The following is a 6,000-nucleotide window of genomic DNA, read 5'->3' as shown; positions in this document are numbered from 1 at the left end:
AAAAACTAATTATGTGCAATATGGAAAAATAAGTGAACATGATGATCTAAATCCCACCATAGAGGGCAAACAACTTGAAAGAGCACAGTGTGCAAAATTCCTGGGTATGCACATTGATGAAAAGATAAACTGGAAGGACCATGTTGTGACCTTAGCACTAAAACTAAATTCAGCATGTTTTGTACTTAGAATAATTTCAAGACTTTGTAGTAATGACTGTACGAGATTAGTATATTTTGGCTATTTTCAGTCCATCACATCCTATGGGATAGTATTCTGGGGAAAAACAAATTGTCATCTAAATGAGATTTTCAAATTACAAAAACGCGCTATTCGGATAATGACCCAGAGCCCACTTCAAACACATTGTAGGCCCCTTTTTAAAGCATTGAAAATTTTAACAATTCCATCATTATACATTCTGAAATGTCTGTTGGTGATCAAAAGATATCAGGATATAACGAACAGCAATACAGACTACCATAGTTACGATACGCGGCAATGTAAAGATCTCCACATACAAGCTGTAACAAGGACCCGAAGTCAGAAACATGTATGTAATCAAGGCATCAAACTTTCCAATGCACTACCAAAACATATCAAAGATCTGGAAAATGAGGATAAATTTAAAACTGTTATAAAGAATCACATGCTTGACAAATGTTATTACAGCATAAATGAATATCTCTCCGCAGCTGTATAAGAATATATGTTTAAGTTAATGTGACAAATGAAATTAGATCAGTGAATATGTCTGTCATGTGCATAAGAAATTATGTTATAAAAACACTTATTAGTTGTATATTGTATTAAACATAAGATAGATTTATATGAATTCAGCATAGATAAAAATTTTGTAAAGATATTATATAGTTGTTAAAATGTATCCTGACAAATTCTATATCACAAATGTGATCGTTGAGATAATAAATAAATAAATCAAGTAGGACTTAACAGGAAATATGGAATTCATATGGAGAAGGGCAGCACGAATGGTCGACACGTGGGAGTGTGACACATAGATTTTCAAAGAACTGAATTGGCAGACTCTTGAAGATAGACGTAAACTATTCCGAGACAGCATACTTACAAAGTTTCGAGAAGGGGCTGTAAACGATGACTCTGAGAATATACGGTACTAAAACTCACCTCCTTACGTATCGTTCTCATAGGCGTCAGGAGGAGATTAAATTAGTTACAGCACGCACAGAAGCAGTTAAACAGTCATTTTTCCCGCGCAACATACATGAAAAGAAAGCACCTTTAGAAATGTTTACATGTAGCCATATTTAAAAATTAAGTTGCCTTCACTCTTTCCGTATCATCATGAATTATCGTGCAAATGATCGATGGAATATGAAACTAACTAACAGAATGGAACAAGAAGAACAGGGATGGTCAGACGTACGTAGCTCTCTCTGCCATTCACTTCACAGTGGTTTGCAGAGTATGACTCCAGAAGAGTGTAAAATGGCACAAAAAAACTCTTATGCACACTGCAGCTGTCGTAAAAAGTTGCAAACTTATTTCACAACACGAAAAGATACAGAACGATTTTAGCAGCTGTTTCTGTCTTGGTGTCTATGTTGCTAGCTCGGAGTTGAAGCAAGGAGGTTCGGTACGATGCGTTAGTGGTTTGTCTGTGGACCCTCTGTTTACGCGGGGTGATATGTTTGTTGTTATGGTATAATCTAATTAATCTACGAAATGTCTGTCTCTTCTATTACATACGGTTCGCTGCCCAGCAAAAATTTAGTTTCTTCTTGGGCCGTGAGTCAGAGTACCACCTATGCGTCATCATATGCTCGCGCATAATAGTAATGGATAAAATTACACATTAAAAAATGCGGTGTTTCTTTCACTTCGAAGATATATGTGAAGCAAGCAACTGGGTAAATGTCAATTTTTATTGAGACCGATTTTGTAGGTGATGTGCCCTCAGTGGGAGAGAGCAAGTTACTTTGTAACAGAAAGTCGAAACGGTGATACCGAACCATGATATATACTAATTTGATGTAGAGAATGACACAACTAATGAGACCTCTTTGCTAAATGTAGTATTTTATTTCTTTGAGGAAATCCATCCACACAAAAAAAATGAAGCTCATAATATCATGCTTAACAGAGATTGTATAAATAATTCAGGAATTTCATAGTTAAGTGTGTTGGATAAAAGAAGAACCTGTTATGTATACAAGTGTAAAATGACCTGATGTAACTATGTTTTGTATTAAAGAGAGGTAAAGGCACAAGCCGAAAATCATTAATACAGAATCAGGGTTTTCGTGTACGACAGATATTGTGTCTTTCCCATTTATAGCCATGTGACAATGAACCACTCCCTCTAATATTCAGTTTTATAGAAGTGGCCACCATTGCCTCTTTATTATTTTACGCTCACTGTGTTTATATGTGTGCAGTTGGCATAATATTCAGTGAGAATTACGTTGATCAGGTATTATTGTACAGCAGTTGGATGTTTTGTGGAAGGATGTGGTGAATAGGAACCAAATATGTATCTGTAAATGGTATGTCTAATTACTATGGTGTATCTGTGGGGTAACACTCATTTGTATCAAGTATACGATTAACATGATATCTGTGGCACATTAATAGTTGTTTATCCAGTCCCACAGTAAGATGGGAGTAATTTGTCTCGTATGCTGATATCTATGTAGCAAAATTTCTGACTTACCGTTGTATCCATTAGATCGATATTCTTCTGCAATTAGCCTATTTATCCTGTAGAATGTTCAGCTAAGAATGTGCAAATAAGTCAGTAAATGGGAAGAAACCTTAATATATGGAACCATAAAACATCACCCTTGTGGGTAAGTGCCAGACTACAAATCCAAAGGTTGGAGGAAGGGAAGGGCATATCACTACCTACAGGACTATGACTAGTAAAGCACTGTAGTGTTCAGATCAATGTTTGGGTTACAGAAAGTTTTACTTATTAAGTGCTGTATGCCACACACTTCACAGTGATTTGCAAAGGGGAGTACATGTTTGTATGTAAGTTTGGTATGATTTGTTCATAGTCACCTACTGCTGCTGAATGTAACAAGTGGGTCATTCCATGCCAAGTGGTCTAGAGACACCCACATGACCCTCATGGATTTTGATGAAATTTTGTATGAACATTCACACATGTTCTCCATGAACACTGGTAAAATTTCAGTTTCAGAAATTCAATACTTTCGGAGATACAGTCACTTGTTTAAGACCCTAGCACAGCTTTCTATATTGCGTCCTTGAATTTTCAGCAACTTGGAGATGAGATATCTCTGTAAGTATTTGCATTAAAGAAACAAAACTTGGCCATCTTATACAACTTTTAGAGCTCTTTAAAGTAAAATATTAAGAAAAGGATTTCTGAGCAATTTTCATATAGATAATTTGAAGCAAAGTTGGGCGAAAAAATAGCTGTTTAAAAAAAAAATGCGACCTTTAGTTTTTTATGTCTCCAAAAGTAATTGTGGGATGTACATGAAACTTTGCACACCATAACTCACCAACACAAGGTCTTAGAATATAAAATTTCATTCACCTATTGCTTTCTATTATTTCACAAATCTAGGGTAAAGTTGACGATTTTTCAAACAGTGCTAAAAGTGGGTATTTTTAGTCAAATTTTTCAAAAAAGTGTTTTCTCCAAACTCTTCTAAACTATGGTCATTAGAAAGAGCATATTCTAAACTATCTAGAAAAGTGGATTCGGTTTTGCAATGCAAGCATATAAGGCCCTAAAAAGTAGCATCATCAAAGAGGCGCACTGGAAGTTTGAACACACTTTTCTGGCACTCAAATTATACCTGAAATCTTTTATTTTGCCCTATACATGTTTATTAATGTCCTGGATAAGTGAAATAAGAAGTCCTGATGAATAGGACCTAGCTTAAGTCCGAATAGCAAAAGAATAAAAATAGAAACAATGTTATTTCTTAATTGTCACCCCCCCCTCTCTCTCTCTCTCTCTCTCTCTCTCTCTCTCTCTCTCTCTCTCTCTCTCTCTCTCTCACACACACACACACACACACACACACACACACACAAATCTCTGCTAGTTTCATTTCACCTGAGAAAACCAGCATTCCCATTGCCATAGAGGCCACACCCGATAGCTTAGCAACAACAGCCACGGTTGGGTTTCTTTACCACAGGATCCCAAGCCTGATAAGGGTTTCTTTACACAGGTTCCCAAGCCTGATAGTAAAATTATTTAAGTGCTCTGTGTAAAATTAGAAGGCACTCTTGGGTTCCTTAGATTGTTTCCTCTAACCTATTTCAATTTTTGATATGCTACATTAATTTTCTGATAAATATCAAGAGGAATGGTGTATTGCCGGCCAGACGAATTTACTGATGGAGCTGGAATAACTGCAATAATGTGGTGTTCCGGAACCCAGCACTTGTCACTTCTTGGTGGCCTATAAAATGAATTTGCTGGACCATGTGGGTGCATAAAGTTTATTAATGCATCCCTTTGCTCTGTGGGGGTCTCACAGATATTCCCAATCCACCACACGTTTTCATAGATGCATGCAACATATTGTCCTGGTTGGAGAGCAGACATTAATATGCCTCCTTCATTACTGTGACCCATTTTTGCTAGAAAAGATGAACAATCATTTGAAACTCTGCTGACCTGAATTGTTGTTTCATCAATAGGTAAAAAGTGATGATTTTCTCTAGTGCCTGCTACAGTTTGTCCAAGTTTAAACCTCTCTTCTTGTGACACAATATTTTTTTTTCAATTTCATCTTTACTGACGAAAACAAATTTAATTCCATTAATGTTTTCAGAGCAGAAGTGAAACAGATCTAGGGGAGTAAGAATTTGTCCATTAAGTGGCCGTTGCAAGCTTGCTCGTGCTGCTAACCGCTTTGTTGTACCTCCAATCCTGTCACAAGATGATTTCCCGTGACTAGTAGCAAAAAAATTCCATTCGGCTGTCATTCCAAAATCACTCTTATGATAGTACAAATTTAGGAAATTCTTGAAATTTTTATATTGAGCACTGGAGCCATCACTGAAATAATGAATGTGGGATATCTGTGCAAGCCGTGATTTTGTATATTTGATGAGCTCCTTGATAAAAACGTGAACTATAATAGTGTCATGCCGCAAACAATCACTGATAATGCAAAAAACAGCATCCTGAATGATAAAAGAATAATTTTCTGCAAAATCCATTAGGACAACAAGCTCTTCATCTTTCAGATGACATTTAAGGCCTTTAAGATGCAAGCTTTACTGCTTGGCAATGTAATGATGGCATGACAGACTCCATATTTTAGTTTTTACATCTTCAATAAATTCATCCACTACCATTTGCTTCGTGTCCAGTGTGGCCCGATCAGTATGTATCCATTGCTTAAACACAATAACTTCCTGTGGCTCATGATCTAGGAAATAGCTGGCAATTTCAGATGCTATAGCTTCGGGCCCAGGACACCTTTCACAGCGATGTAGCATGCACTGTTTAGAGTTCAAACTGCCTTGCTGAGAATCTCCTTATAATTTTCACGTATACCAGCTCCATTAAGCATAAGCTTAACATTTTGGTGAATTGCACAGACGCAAACTGCGTGCATTCCAGCTGATCCTACTGTTACACACCATTTGGGTCTAAGTTCACAAAACTTTGAGAACCCTATTTCTGGACCATTTATATTCTTATAGATAACATACATTTCCCGTAAATTGCAAAGTAACAATCTTTTCTGCATGTATGTCTTCCTATCTAAAAGTCTGACTGAAATACTATCTTTTTTCCAGGGCACACCCTACTATACTCATCATTTTCAAAAACATTTCGCTCTCTACTAGCAACTTCTGATGGTAATTTCCTGCTTTGCCTATTTTCGGGAAGTGCCAGAATGCCCTTCTCTGCCTTAAGCTTCCGAGCATTCTTCACCATTCTTTCGAACACGCCGAACTGAGCTGCTGTTTGTCTGACTGTCCAACTTACAGGTGCCAAGGTTAAAATTTGTATCT

General features: G+C 36.8%; 1 protein-coding gene across 6 annotated transcripts in view; it reads left to right on the top strand.

The window, feature by feature from the left end:
• Positions 1-1,629: 1,629 nt before the first annotated feature.
• LOC124721943 (biotin--protein ligase) overlaps positions 1,630-6,000 on the top strand; it is a 439,412-nt gene continuing 435,041 nt past the window's right edge. For all 6 annotated transcript variants that reach the window (XM_047247106.1, XM_047247104.1, XM_047247103.1 and 3 more), the window contains exon 1: positions 1,630-1,892. The gene's annotated coding sequence lies outside the window, so the exon portion shown is untranslated. The remainder of the gene's footprint in view (positions 1,893-6,000) is intronic.

The sequence above is a fragment of the Schistocerca piceifrons genome, chromosome X (genome assembly GCF_021461385.2).
Source record: "Schistocerca piceifrons isolate TAMUIC-IGC-003096 chromosome X, iqSchPice1.1, whole genome shotgun sequence".
NCBI lineage: Eukaryota > Metazoa > Arthropoda > Insecta > Orthoptera > Acrididae > Schistocerca > Schistocerca piceifrons.
This window is presented reverse-complemented; position numbering and strand designations above follow the sequence as displayed.